Genomic DNA, 15,920 nt, shown 5'->3' on the forward strand with positions numbered 1-15,920 from the left:
AAATTACTGAAATTGTTTGTACTTGTCATGATTAAAAGGAAAGTAATTTGTTTATCTTTTTTCTTTACAGGTAGTCCTCAACATACAATCATTCGTTTACTGACCATTTGAAGCTACAACAGCACTGAAAAAAGCAACTAATGACCATTTTTCACATTTGCAACGATTGCAGCATTCCCATGGTGACGTGATCAAAATTCAGATGCTTGGCAAGTGGTTCTTATTTATGACGGTTGCAGTGTCCCAAGGTCATGTGAACTCCTTTTGCAGCCTTCTGACAAGCAAAGTCAACGGGGAAACCGGATTCACTTAACAACCATGTTATTAATTGCAGTGATTCACTTAACAACTGTGGTAGGAAAGGTAATAAAACTTACTTAATGGCCTTGCTTAGCAATGGAAATTTTGGGCTCAATTGTGGTCATAAGTTGAGGGCTACCTGTACTATAGTTTTCATTTGCACTTTTTAATTTTTTAAAATTTTCCTTTTTTACTCCTATATTTTCTCAAATTGCATTCTTTTTATTCTTGTAACTATAAACTTTAATAAAATTATTATAAAAATAGATTAAATGCTCTTCTAGATTTTCTCCAGGACTTCAACAAGCAATGTCATCAACAACATTTTTATTTAATCATTTCCTCTAGGAACTAATAGCACCTCCAGCTTATTCCATCAGATTGTGCTAATTAAATGTTAAACATTGTAGCAATTGTTATGTTATGATGCAATTTATTTGGTTTTGATCAACTTAAAGCATATCCATTTTTCATTAAAATTCACATTGTCTATATCGAATGCCGATAAAGTGTTAGATTAAGATTACGAAGAAACAGGTTAAAATCCACTGTCAAAAAAGGGTTGCTTGTTGGATGTCTGAGCCAGTCATTCCCCTTCAATTCAATCTCCCTCACAGTGGTTGTGAGGAAAAAACTGAGGCAGCAGTTCTGTCATGCTGAGTTTCCTAGAGGAGAGATGAGATATAAAATGAATGAATGAATGAATGAAATATTTTTAATTCTTATCAAAGACAAGTAACAATTATTTTTATTATTTTCTTCTGCAAATCCTGTTAGCTTTATAGCAACAGCCCCCAATCTTTTGAGCACCAGGGACCAGTTCCATGGAGAAAGGTTTTTCTGCAGACCGGAGGGTGCGTGGTTTTATGTGCTGCCTCAGTCCCACAAATGGGGTTTTGCTTGTTTGCACAGCCCGGTTGCTGGCGTGCTGTGAACCAGTGCCAGTCCAAAGACTGGGTGTTGAGCACCCCTGCCTTACAGCACTAAATTTCTGCATTATATGATATTTTTATATGATGACATATCTAAAAATATAATGCTTTGGGGGGGGGGTTTCCTGCTTCTTTAAAAAAAAATGCTTATCTTTCTTCAGCTTCCTGAAAACTGTTGTGCTATGTTCATCACAAGGTATAATTGATTATTCATGAGAAGTGGAAGCCTGATCCTCTCTTTGTGGAGATACAAGGTGAGATGATATGTTCCAGAACTGAATGAAGATTGAAACTATGACTGTTCCAAAATCAAACTACTTGGCAAGTGACCAGTTCTTCAGATGTCTTTATTTCAGTCAGTTGGAGGAGGTAGTATTTATTTTGATCCCATGATGAGTGAGGAGAAGATAGTTAGGTGTTCTACCTTTCCCTGTAATTAATTCCTGGTTAAGAGAGAACTTCTCTCCTGGCAGCTGCTGCTATTGGCTGCATAGGATGAAAAAACAGTACAAATGAGAACATACTCCATCATAATTAATAGCTAATTTGGGATGGTTGAAATTGCAAAACTGTCAGGGGAGGAAGAGTTTTAAAACCAGCTCCTACTAGTATAGTCTTATATCTTATACCTAAACAATATATTTCCATCCAATTGGTCCTCAACAAAAGCTTTGGTAGATTCAGTCTCCCATCAATCATGTTGTTTCCTAATTTAGCTGAATTCTATGAAAGAACATGTGTTTGTACTTTAGGGCAGGGGTCTCCAACCTTGGCCAGTTTATGACTTGTGGACTCCAACTCCCAGAATTACATGGCTGGCTAGGGCCTTGCACAGACTCTGAAAACTTGAGACTGACCATTCCATGTCCCTCCACTCAACATCAAAGTTTCTTTCTTTCCTATCAGCCCAGTCTAGGATTTCATCCAAACATTTCAGGTTTTTTTTAATTTAGATATCAAGGAGCATTCATGGGAGGAGTCAAAATCAGCAGTATATGGATAGTGGGTCAAAATGCAAACTCTGCTTCTTTTGAATGCATATACAGTGTGAAGAGCATACAAAAGAGGCAGGGTTTGTATCACGACACTCTATCTATCCTTTTGTTGTCTTTGACCATCTTACTATGAATGCTGCCATACACATATATCTGAAGGGAGAATGGGGGGAGACAAGGTAAAAATGTGAAGATTTTTACTTTGTAAACCTATGTATACATACATGTTAAAAGACAGCAGGGTTTCAGGGTTTAAGGTGGCTGTACTCACTATCTGTCAAGAGGCAGGGAAAACAGGAGATCTAGGCAGTTCAAGTGGGTATAAAGATTTATTGCAAGCTTAAAGTCTCTACAAGAATCTGAACTAGGGACAGTCAAAGCAATTTGGCTGTAGATAAGGAATTCAAAATAGGCTGGACTTAGATCTCTTGTGAAGAGACTCATGACTGATAACATGTTTGATCCCTCCCTCAGGTTCAGCCCGGTCATCTACCCCATCTTGACATTTTTACCTCCTCCCACAAACAATCCTATTCCTAAATGAATTTATCTTACATTATTAGTTTGCTGCCTACATTGTAAGATTTATTATCACTCAATATTAGGTGGCCAAGAAAGCGAAAAAGGTGAAGACAAAGACCATTTTGACAATATTACTTGCATAACCTACAGGCTACCCAAAGCAGTCTGATATATTTATTATTATTATTATTATTATTATTATTATTAATAATAATAATAAGTTGGAAGGGACCTAGGAGGTCATTGAGTCCAATCCCCTGCTCAGGCAGGAAACCCTATACCATTACAGACAAATGGCTGTCCAGTCTTTTCTTTAAAACTTCCAGTGTTGGAGCATTCACCGCTTCTGGAGGCAGGTTGTTCCATTGGTTAATTATTCTAACTGTTAGGAAGTTTCTCCTTAGTTCTAAGTTGCTTCTCTCCTTGATTAGTTTCCATCCGTTGCTTCACAAGGTTTTGTGAAACAAAGAACAGAATATTCAAGAGATACAAAACATGCAGAATCCTGAAACTGAATACAGTGAGATTGAATACCAATTTAGCTATTCCAGTTTTTGCTCTCTCTTGGTTTAAAACATAACAATGCTCAATGAAATTAGTGTTCTACTGCATCTGGACTGTACTAGTTGAAGAAGACTGACTCTGGCTCTCTCTTCCCCCCTCCCCCAGACACATGCACAAACGTATGCGAGTGCACACACATAGTAATCATTATAGCACAAAAGAATTGCTTCACAGCTATCATTTCCCATGATCATTGACCATTAATCCACAATTTCTATATAGTCATTAGTTTTGATATTAAGAATATGGCCTAAAACCATTGGGTTTTTTGTCATTTGCTTCATCCCATTATTTTCCATTTCTCATGCTGCGGGGGAAGTCCTCAAATTTAGCTATACTTTGTTTTTTTACTCTTATGAAGCACCCATGGATCGCTTTTATTGATGGACAGCAAAAAAAAAAAAAAATCATTATTCTGTGCTTTCCAAGCCTAACAAATTTTACTAACATCAAGAACAGCAGCTCTTTGTTTATTGTTTCTCATTTCTTTTGCATCTAATGAAGATGGAATATTTTGCTTTCTGTGAAGTCATTATTATTAAATGAGCATAAAATGCAATGAAGTCTGTCCATAAATGAAAAATAAACCTCCTCAGAGTATTGTCCTACATATTTCAAAAACAACAGGATAATGTCATGTGGCAACCTATAAACCTGTCCTAGTTCTACTTTCTGTATGCCTTGCAGTGAATCACCAAAATGTCAAAAGAAACGCTTGCAGATAGCGGTTTTTCAAAATAAAGGCCATATCCCAGCTGATACCTATTTATGTCACTGCTAAAATCATCTGAACAATGTTGATTCGCACCACCTCAAGAAAACTTACCAAAGGTGATCTGACATAGAAGAAGACCAAGAGAATTAATCTCCTTGGGCAGAATCATTTGTCCTAAATTCTACACATTTGATCAGATATATTCATATGTCTATGGTATTGATCCGTGCTCTCCAGTTTTGGGATTGACATATAGAAAAGATATTTCAAATACTTAGGAATTTGCATTGCTCATGTTGTTGTCTCCGTACTACCGCTCTATGTTATTGTTATTGCACATCTCCAATATTACCTTTCTACTCTTCCTCAAGTTCCCCTCTTCTGAGCTGAAGTGCTCTCCAACGATACTCAAGTCAGCATGTGTCACCTTGTTAAACAGATTTCCTCCCTGTGGATCCAAATCAGGCTCAGTATCAAATAATCACCAAGAACTTTGTGCCTGATAGTCACCAAAAAGTTTCATGTGTGATTAAAACATCTTCTGGTTCTAAACATATCAAAGGGCAGAAGCATTAATAGAGAGGTTTCGGGGCCTTCCCGCAGGGTTTGGGGTTTTTTTTATGACATGGACTGCCTATATTGTGTCTGTCGAGGAGGAATCTGCAATTGGAGCATCAGCGGGAACAAATAGAATATAAGAGAGAGAGAGAGAGAGAGAGAGAGAGAGAGAGAGAGAGAGAGAGAGAGAGAGACTGTGAGTAAACTGGCTGATGGAAAGGACTGCACTTTTCAGAAAACAGACTAGATGTTAACAAAGGCAACTTAATAAAAATGCTGGAATCTAAGAAGCCCAGAAAATATGCATTTTCTCCCTCTTCCCTTTAATTTCCCCAGGATAAGTACAAGAACAAAAGAAAGCTGTGAGGAAGAGAGGGGAAGAATGGAACAGATATTGTAGAATGCTCTAGTCTACAGTATTTGAAATGGCTGCTTAGAGTTGAATGTTTGTAGTTTGTTAAGCTAAGGCTACTGTATACATTAAATACTACTGTCTTCCCCCGTCCAATTGAAATGAAACAGGTGTGAAATTTACTGTCCACTTGCCAACCCTAACCTGTTTTTATAAACTTAAGGTTGCTCTTGAATTATATCAGAATGAAGAGCAAAATGTTATAAGATAATCTAAGAATGATGTAAGCCTGTCTCACTCATGGGCTGGGGACAAGATAAAGGCTGTATTTTGTAGATGCTGTAGAAAAACTAAATTCTGTTGTCAAGAATGCTACTGTTGCATTTGTTAGGTGCAAGGGAAGAAGGCCCTAAGAGTTGTCTGAGCATCAATAATAGCCTCTGTGAATATTGCCTTCAATTCATTATCAAGTAAATAAGCTTAGAAAGATTCATCCCACAAAACCACACACTTGTGTTAATTCCCTTCATAAGGAGATTGTTTTGAGAAGGATATTAAGTGAACAGTGACACCACAATTGTACACTTGTCTTCCCAGAAATAAGCTTTATTGAGCTGACTTTAAGCAGATAAAGGAGAAACTGCAGCTTAACCCGTCTCATTATGAGTGAAGGAACTGGCACAGAACTTGGGTCATTATTTTGATGGCATTTTAACCCACAAAAGTTTCACATATGACATGGTATAGTCATAACTGAACTGAAATGCTAGGTGAAAGTAGTAGATGCTTCAGTCACATTCACAAGGATGTAATGTATGCATGCATGCAGGAAAAGTGAACTATTTCATCCTGTTTTGTTCTTCTTAAATGATCAAATTAGTGATCAAGTGACAATAGCAAAAATACTTGAAGTATTCTAAGCAACCTGAAAGGGTTCTTATGAACAGATGAATAAAACGAGCACAATTCTAAATGAACACCATTTGCTCAATGCAGCAGGGATCTATTTTGACACTGTGATAAGAATCTAAAGGGAATGATTGTACTTGTCCCGCTTTCTATAAAAGTGTGTCTTTTAAGCATCTCTCTATTGAACTTTGTTCCCTAAGATTCTTTGTAGTGCATGCAGTGGGGTCATGTCATTTTTTGAGAAATGTCAACTTGACAGCAGTTCGCAGAGATAAAAGCTGATGCTCTGAAAATGACATACCAGCCTTATGACAGCATTTTTAAATTACTTGTTTTCATTCAGTGTTTGTCAGTACTTCAGATACAGTATGACAAAGCCCAAGCAGTGCATTTAAGGATTGTAGCATCTGCCATAAAATAGTCTAAGATTGCTAAAAGTGGCATTTAGTGACTGTTCAAAGTTATGATGGATTTGAAAAAGTAATTTTATGACCAGCCCTCACATTTACAATTGTTGCTTCCTCCCCATGGTTACATGATTGAAATTGGGGCACTTTCCAACTAGCAGGTATTTATGATAGTCATAGAGTCCCACTGTCATGTGATCACCATTTGTGTGTTTCACAAATGGCTTCTCAGCTGAGTTAATGGAGAAGCTGGGAGCACAATCACATGTCATGGTCACATGAAGGCTTGCTTAACAATTGCAGGTGATTTTTTTAATGACCATAGCAGGTTGTAAGTCTGTCACAGCCATATGATGTTCACTGCCAGTCCCAATTGTGGTTTGTTAAGCATGGATTACCTGTACTATTTCTTTCTTTCCTAAGTTTGGCAATGCCAAAGATTCACACAATGAAGACCACATGATCGGACAATTGAACTTCTATATTACTGACTTTTATCAAGCCCTGTTTGCTTGACAAAATTAGCCTATTAATGCTTGGAGAACAAATTAGACTTCAAGGACTTCCACATGACACATTTTTTATTCATTTTCCACCCTCCCTCAATGCAAAGTTAAAGTGACATCTCCCAACCTGGGAGCCAAGAGAAAACCAAATAGGCATAACATTTTCTATCCTCACTGTTGATGTTTATTCTGCCACAGACACCTTTTATCCATCCGATTGAGGTATCCTTATGTAAGGTCACTGGCCCCTGGCAAAACCTGAGAAATCATAAAAACTAATCATGAAAACTCAAGCAGAGACTTCTTAAAGAAACAGTACTTTTTATTTGATCAAATTAAATCCAGGGTGGGACACAATCTGAACGCTGGCAGACAGTTACGATCAGAGGTGCCAGACCTTAGAAAGTTAATAGCATTGCTTTATAAACTTTGTTAGCCAATCAATGTCAGACAACAGAGTTATTACAATATAAGGAAGACATCAATCATTCCTGTACAATCCCTTATTCCCTCCTTCAGTATATCCCATCTGTATACATGTTTCCCATGCTTGCATGAAATTTGTCCCTGACAAAAATGCTGATTACAGAAGCAAGATAGCAATAGTTAGACAAGGCTACACACTTTGTTTCTTTTTCTAGTTCCAGTTACAGAACCCCTACATTTATTTACTGGGTAAAGGGCACATTAAGGTAAGGTATTCCTAAATTCTCCTGGGGAGGGGGATGTTCTTATCTCCCACCAAACAACACCAGCCAGCAGAAGTAGAGCTATCAGTAATTCTCCTTAATGTGGAATGGGGAGGTTAGATGGTGTTTTTAGGCATCTGTCAAAACTTACTTCAGACCAAGTGCAAGTAATCTTTTAGAATTCTGTGTTTCAATTGTACTGGCTTTTAATATGTTTATATTTTAAAACAATTGCGTTGTTCACTACTCAGAATTTCTTATAGTAATGGGCAGCCTTATATTTGTTAAATGAATAAATGGTGCATGGTGGGGTGGCACAGTGTAATATGAAGGACAATATCACCTGCTTCCTGGCCAGGTTATTTCTAATAATGTGCTCATCACCATTTTGGAAGAGCATTAGTCTTGTGTGAACAACAGAAAGTGGGTGTTTAGCAATGTAGTGGAATAACAATAACAATAACAATATAACAATATAACAATAGCTCCCTCCAGACTTTCAGCTGTTCACCTGGGCTATTTTCATTGATGGGTATGCTTTGTGTCTTGTTGATTAAACAATGTCATCTTGCCAGGTCCAGGAAGTGTGCCTATTTTGGTAGTGGTATCTGTCTTCTGGAATGACATCATTCCAGAGATATATATTGCTCCCACCTTAACCAAGAAGCATTTAGAACCTGGTTTTTCTCCCATATCTTGGGATAGGTTGGGTATAGAGGCCCTAAGGTTTTGTTTTGCTTTTCAATATGTGTGTTATTGAGTTAGCCTTCCATTTGGCTGTGATATATGTTAGATATATTTTGATATACAGGTAGTGCTCTACTTACAACAGTTCATTTAGTGACTGTTCAAAGTTATAATGGCACTGAAAAAAGTGACATGACCATTTTTCACACTTATGACTATTGCAGCATCCTCTTGGTCACATGATCAAAATTAAGATACTTGGCAACTGGCTCATATTTATGATGATTGCAGTGTCCTAGGTCATGTGATCAGCTTTTGTGATCTTCTAATAAGCAAAGTCAATGGGGAAGCCAGATTCACTTAACACCAATGTTACTAACTGAACAACTATAGTGATTCACTTAACAATTGTGGCAAGAAAGGTCGTAAAATGGGGCAAAACTCAATTAACGAATGCTTCACTTAGCAACATAAATTTTGGGCTCAATTGTGATTGTAAATTAAGGACTATCCATACTGTATTTCTTTTCTTTTCTTTTTAATTATAAGCTATCCAGAGCCATTGATGATTGGGACACCCTCAAAAATAAAAAGATGAAATAAGTAAATTCCTCTCAGCTCCTCGGCAGTCTGCTCTGGGAATCAAAACAAACCTACAGCATCCTTCATTATCTATCCTGATGGCATTGCTGCTTCTTCCCAGATAATATTTCTCCAGTCCAATAATCTCACCATGGGTTCCAATATCAAGGATGGAAACTTACTGGCAAGAGAACAGAATGAAGCTATGGCATATTGGATCTCATTCTGGGGTCAGAGACAATAAAGATGTTTGTGACAAACACCCCCTTTTATGTCCTTCCATATGCAGTCATATTTCATGGAAGCTGCAAGAGAGATTCATACATACACTGGACCAGATCCAAGTCAGTAATATTTTAAGGAACCATGGAGGGGCATGAAGGCAGATCACCTCTTTCTTCAAGTGGATACAATGGATATGGGTAGCAGGGCCAAATAAATAGACTCCCAATTTCTAGGAGGTGATCCAAAGATGACTGTCATCTAAAGTAGTGAGAGTGAGAGCTGGATGCCCATGTTCCAACCTGTTCAAATATATATTACCACTCCAATATACAGTGCTGACCAATGCTAATTTTCACCAAAATACTTTCCACACAGATAAGTTGAAGTTTGGAAGAACAGTTTTGAAATGAGGAAGGAAGGAAACTTGAAACCAACAAGAGCAAACTTAAACATCCATGAAGTATGTATCTCTGGCTTGCTTGATGTGTTTCCAGATTTGAATTTTCAAGGTGCTACTAGGATCATTTGGGCTGTATGATTAGGCCAGGGGTGTCAAACTCACAACGTCACGTAACATGTCGCAACGTATCGTGACTTTTTCTCCATTGTTGGAGCTGGGGTGGGCATTGTTTTGGCATGATGCATCCAGACCGTGAGCTGGCAGTTTGACACCCCTGGATTAGGCCCATCAGTCAAAAGAAGTTACAACTGGGCTCTCCACTAACCATTTCCTAGGAATGCTTAGCTTTACTCTGAAATTTTACTAATGTCTTCTCCAACAGAAATACTGCAAATGGAGACAGCTAGTTTTCAGTTTTCCAACATTTTCTTCAGGCTATCTAGGCAGCAGGAGTGCTAAAAATATGTTCCTAACCCTTTGTAAGAAGAAAAATAGAGCAATCATATTAGGCACTACAGAGTGTGCTTTGAAATGTAGGTCAAATTGCTTGGTACCACACTGGGTGAAAAACAAATCCAAATTCTCACAAAAGGGATGGATGTTATTAAAAGTATCTGGGAAAAGTAACTAGATTTATACTAGGTTCTGATATTTTTATTTATCCCGTGTCTAACAGGCCAATGCCTGCACTTTGGTTTACTGGATTCCCTAGGTTGAGGCCAATAATAAAACTTGACAGTGCTCTGCTATGAGAAGCATGTTTGTAGGTCGCAGAATCCAAGTCTTGCTTGCTCTTTATTTCCAGTTTCAAACTCCCCATGTGCATTCTGTGAGAAGAGGTAGGATTTTCCTATCATTTTTATAAGAGGGCAATTGGGCATTACAAAATCATACAGGAAGCTAGTGAGCAATCTCAGAGGCAGGAAGTGAGTATAGATGTGGCACAATCCAACTGCACATAATTAAGATGCCATTATGGCATTACTTTTTTTCTGAGAGGGAAATTTTTAGGCAAATGCAGAGATGCCAATATTGTAGATAACCAGTTTAAATAATGAAGAGTTGCATCTAGACAAAATGATAGTCCTAACTCTCACTTCACATAGTGGAGGACTGACAAGGCTGTTTTTAAGTAAAAGATACCCTGTGAACCAACATTTGACAGCAATATAGACAAACCCAAGATTGATGACTTACTTCAAAAGTAAGCAACGTATCTTTTTGAACTAATGTATTTGCAGTCACCTGCTTTGGCACAGGCTAAAAATCCTTATGTACCTGATTTAATTATTTTAGGCAGACAGGAAGAAAAGGAAAATGAATATACTGGAAAATTAAGTGCTATCTCCCAGTATCTCTGTCCTTTCCAGAGGTGTCCCTGACTTCGTAACCAGCTTTTTTCAAAAATGAAAATTGTGACTGGTGAAACCCAGTGGTTTTTGTTTGTTTGTTTGTTTGATTTTTTGTGGGGGACAAGTGCCCATCTGACCAGACAAAAAGCCAGAGATAAAATATAGGACCAGGGAGGTTCATTACCCTGTGCTGTTTGTTCTTTGTCTGATGAATGTAAATCCTTACATAACAAGTGAGTCCTTGTGGGTAATTTCTATTCTAAGCTCATAGATGCTGATAGATTAACTGAGAAATGTTATGCATGTAATTTTAGAGATCACCATATGCTCACATCCATAGTATTGGGATTCTCCCAGAGCACAAAGCAGCTCAGGGACATGCTATTAGGAGATCTACAAAGTTGTCTGGACTCCTTGGCCAGGTGCTGCAAGTTCTGAACATAGTACTGATTCGCTGCCAAGGATGTGTCCTCTCTCTCTCTCCCTCCAAAAATGCAGAAACTACTTCAGCTTGCTTGCAGATATGTAAAGAAAAGAATACAGGCTGTAATGGCTGATAGAATATTCTTCTCTGCCGCTGGCGTCAGATCGGCAGTGGTCCTTGACTTTCAGTAGCCAAGTACCTGCTTCACAACTTCACTTCACCTACTGTAATTTCTGGAACCAGGGGATCTTCAGCCATTTTCAGAAAGAATACTATCCTCTAAGAAGATAGGAAGGGAAGGAGATGCTAACATCTATAGGTGGTAGTGGGATGACCTGAGACAAATGTACCAACTTCCATTTGCAGTGAACAAGAGAGAGTTTCATAAAACCAAAGCAACAGGCTGGTTTCCACTATACCCCATCCTGATGGAAAGTTGTGGGAAATGTTTAATATGGCAGAACCTTCAGGTCCATCTGGCCTAAGCACAGATGAAACCTACTGGTATGTGACTCCAGCAACATCATGTGGTTCTTCTGCCCCTCTTCTTCCTCTGTCATATTCATCCTACCTCTAGATCTGCAGTTTATATCTGGCATGCTGCTGAACAAGCAGTTAGTAAGATAACTTCAGCAATTTTCAGTGAATGCTTATGTATGCCAGCCATTTTGTCACCCCATCCTTTTCCATATAAGAATTATAGATGACTTCCAGTTTAAATTGTAGACATAGAAATTGTCAAGTGGACATCCCTCATCAGACAGGATTGAGTTTTTTGCAAATGAATACAGATCCAATGGGAGGCATCCACTAGCTGAAGTGGGGTGCAAAATTGTGGCTTACCAGAACATTGGTGGAGAGCAATATGGAACTCCCCAAGGACAGAGGATGCACTCATTCTCTCTCTCAGCCTTCCCAGATTATTTCTGGATATTTACAATTGTTAATCATGTAATTCTGCCTGCTATCCACAGCACTTTGACACTGAAAGAAGGGTCACCTCTGTGATCCCAAAGATACAGGATCACTGCATCCTAAGCATCAGGCAGTTTGTAAGTCTTTCAGGTTGTGCGTGCGCGCACGCACACATGCATATCTTTGAATCAGTGTTGTTGACTCCTGCCAACCCCCTCCACTTTACTTGGCAACATTGTCTTTTTCCTAGGCAAAGAGAAAGTGACTAGCCCAACATCATCCAGCTGGCTTCATACCTAAAGTGGGACCAGAACTCCAAGTCTCCCAATTTAAAGCCTGGTGTCTTAACCACTACCTCAAATTGGTTCTCTTTAGGACTGATGCTTGCTTCCCATTGAAGAAAGTGGAGAAGCTGAGGGAAGTAGAGGTAAGCTGTTGATTCTTAGGAATGGTCATAGACAAACACCTTTCAAAAATATCATTTGACCAGTTTCCATTGTGTGGCAGCCAAGAATGCTGTAGGAGTTTTATCAGAAAGAGTTGGCAGATTTTCATGAAGCTTGGCAGGCTATAAAGGCCCAATACTAAAATGTTTGACTTATCATAAAGACTTTATTACATTTTACATGGAAATCTTTGGCTGAATCTCATCAGTTCTAAAGTATGAAAGAAAGGGCTAGCTGGCAGAGGCAGTAGGGGGACCAAGGTAAACAACAAAGACAACATCATAATGCAAGCTCTTTGATACATACATTGTGATCTTACAAGCATACACAAAAGGTGCAGGACTTGCATCACAATGACTTTGTGCTGCTTTTGTTATTTTAATAAAAGTGTTCAAACCAGTAAATATCCCTTCCTGGTAGGTTGACCAAAGAATATATCAATCCCACTAGCTATTTGCCTTTGAAATATAGACATTAAGCTAGGCCAGTTTTATGTAAACAGGCTGTTTTAAACCTATTTCTACTTGCAATATAGGAGCATCCATTTCCAGCCCATTTTGCACTTGCTTTTAAGTGATATAAAAACTGGGATAACCAATAATAAATCTCCTATATAATGTATAGTTTGACTGCAAGTAGCCAATTATCACTCCACTGTGTGAGCTGAATAGCTGTTGATCAGGAAATCCTAATTACAGCTCATGTTAATAAAAAAAATTGCCTGGATACATCCTGATATTTGATGTTAAAATTGACCACCCAGCACCTTTCTTTTTGAGCTTTCCTTAACCCCAGTTCTGCACCTTTAGTGAGACAAAAATCTATTCTTGTGTCACCTCAGGCCTTGTGAAAACTAACATTATTGTCACATGCATTTAAATTGCTTTCCTTGCTGTTAGATTTCATATTGTGGACTATTTCTCATCACATTGCAGCAAAAAAATAAAAATGAGGCAATGTGTTTAGAACAATGGGGCTCTTTTTCCCTTGCTTCATTGGTTAAACTGCCTTCTTTTGAGTTATTGTAAATGATTCCATTTGCTGCTAGCATTTTAATCTTTCTTGACTTCAGTAGGAGGGATTCTGCAGATGCTTATGGTTCTCATTGCAAATAATGAGTCTGCAGCTGAGCAATTTTGTGGGCAGTTGTGCTGATGGGAGAGAGGAGACCTATTACCCTTGCACCAGTTCAGCAGCTGCCAAATCCTGTGTTCACCCAGCCCAAGACAGTAAAGGCAAAGACACAATGTAGCTACCCCACTAACATCTGGAACAAAGTATGTCATGTCCACCCATCCTGGACATTTATAGCAATCTTCTGCCATGCAACTCAGATACAAAAGGTAGCTAATTCCCTGCCTGCAATGTTGATCTACTTTCAGCCCAGGATAGCTTCCTGTCCCACATAAATACAGATGATGCCACAAGCTTCTGAAATGCAGTTAGCAATGATCGGGTTGGTGAGAATTTCCCGCACCCCTACAGGCAGAAGTTTGTCCTGTTAGATCACAATGTCACACAAACGGAAGGAAGGCATTATTTACATTGCTTGGACCAATTAATCTTTTCAGCACTGTCCTCCCTTGGCAAACAATGTGAACAATCAGTCCTGCTAACATTTATTTCTCACTAGCTTCTTCTTAGTGCCTGAAACCTAAGTAAAGAAAAGAGAATTCTTCAATAATACTGATTTTCCCTGTGCCTTCCCCACGATCCCTTTTGAGCCACCAGAAAAGCAGACTCATTTAGAACGATGAAAAGAGATTTCAACCCATTTTCATTCCATCCTTATTGCTTATTAATTCTACCATTTTCATTGCTGCTGCTTTTTAAAAGAATATTTTTAGCAACTCTTCATTCAGTTTCCTAACCCGCTCAGAAAACTTTGCTTATTGAATGGCTTAGGTGGAGAAAGAAGAAATAAGGGATTTTATTTGGGTATGTGTGTATACTGATGGCACAACAGAGTGAACTATAATATGCTAAACATAAAGTACATCATATACATGAACTGAATTAAAATTTTTCTTTTCAGGGATTGGAAGATGTTTTAGAAGTTGTTGTTTTATTCTTTTTCAATACAGGTAGTCTTTGACTTATGATTGTAATTGAGCCTGGGATTATGGTTGTAGGCCATACTGATCATCTTTCCAAAGTCATGCAAGGTTTTCAAAATCTCAAAAAGCCCAGCATGGATAATCAGTATTTAGAACAGAAGCTACTTCAAAGTTCATCTAGTTGCATAACAAGGTCTCATGGAACAGAGAGTTTATGTTTATATTTCAGACCTGGGGCAGAGAAGCAATTTTGAAATCTCTAAATCACTGACCAGATCCACATATGGATAACGATCCAAGTTGAATGTGGATCGTTTGGGTCCACTTAGAAATCCATGAGCTTGCCAGATTCCTGATTCCTTGCTAGATTCCTGATCAGATGGGCCAAGGACCAGAAATGGAAAACTCAAGCAATTTGAAAACTCAGCAGCAGTCATCTTCTCATAGTGGAAGTAAGAGGAAAATGTTGCTTCCTTCCTTGTAGACCTTATACCTTATACCATAAATTGTTGTTGTGGCAAGTAAGGGAACCCTTTGAACAGTGAGAGGCAACAGTGGGAATCAGCAGAGATCACATCTGTACCCTGTCTCTTTCTTTCAGTGCTGATCCTTGCTGGATCCATATGCTTTAATTATAAGCGGAAGGACCTTTTCCTTTCATGAATGATTAAACTCCATGTTAGTTAATATAAATATTACAAAAGGATAAATTATTCTGTGACAGCGAAAACACACCACCCAAGAGTTATGTAGCATGCAGCACATGTTCTTTCTAGACCAGGGCTTTTCAACCTTTTCACCCACTGTACCACTTTTAGGATATGGCAACATCCAAGTACCACCAGTCACCTAGCAAGGTGTCAAAAAGTTGATGACCCAAAAAAAAAGGAAAAAAGTGATAAAGTACAGGTAGTCCTCGACTTACAATAGTTTGCTTAGTGACTGTTCGAAGTTACAATGGCACTGAAAAAAATGCCCCCCAAGCCACAGTGCCCAGCGGCGCTCTTCCTCCTGTCCGAGCTTTTCATTGTTGTGAGCATTTCTGTTGAGGATTGGCAGCGGGGGTGGGGTGGGGGGTGTTTGGTTTTTATTCCCCCCGTCTGCTGGGTGGTTGCAGCAGGTTTTGGTCACTTCACATGACCGTAGGACATTGTGACCATCATAAATATGAATCAGATGACAAGCATTTGAATGTAAATCACAAGACCCTGGAGATGGTGCAACATTCCAGATGATCAGTGTTTCTTCTGGGCTCAGCAGAAGCATCAGGATCAGTGCTGCTTTCCAGCTGATTGGTGCTTCTTCAGGGCTCAGCAGAAGCACCAGGATCAGCGCTGAACTCCAGCTAGAGCCTGGCGCTGATCCTGGGGCTTCCACTGAGCC

General features: G+C 38.8%; 1 long non-coding RNA gene across 1 annotated transcript; it reads left to right on the plus strand.

Moving 5' to 3' along the window:
- Positions 1-303: 303 nt before the first annotated feature.
- Positions 304-15,331, plus strand: LOC120298953. The gene is made up of 5 exons (XR_005554287.1): positions 304-363; positions 1,394-1,486; positions 8,686-9,403; positions 12,285-12,461; positions 14,516-15,331. It is a non-coding gene; the product is annotated as an uncharacterized LOC120298953 (long non-coding RNA).
- The last annotated feature ends 589 nt before the right edge of the window (positions 15,332-15,920 follow it).

Source organism: Crotalus tigris, unplaced genomic scaffold, assembly GCF_016545835.1.
Source record: "Crotalus tigris isolate CLP2741 ecotype Arizona unplaced genomic scaffold, ASM1654583v1 scf7180000024167.7108832, whole genome shotgun sequence".
Taxonomy (NCBI): domain Eukaryota; kingdom Metazoa; phylum Chordata; class Lepidosauria; order Squamata; family Viperidae; genus Crotalus; species Crotalus tigris.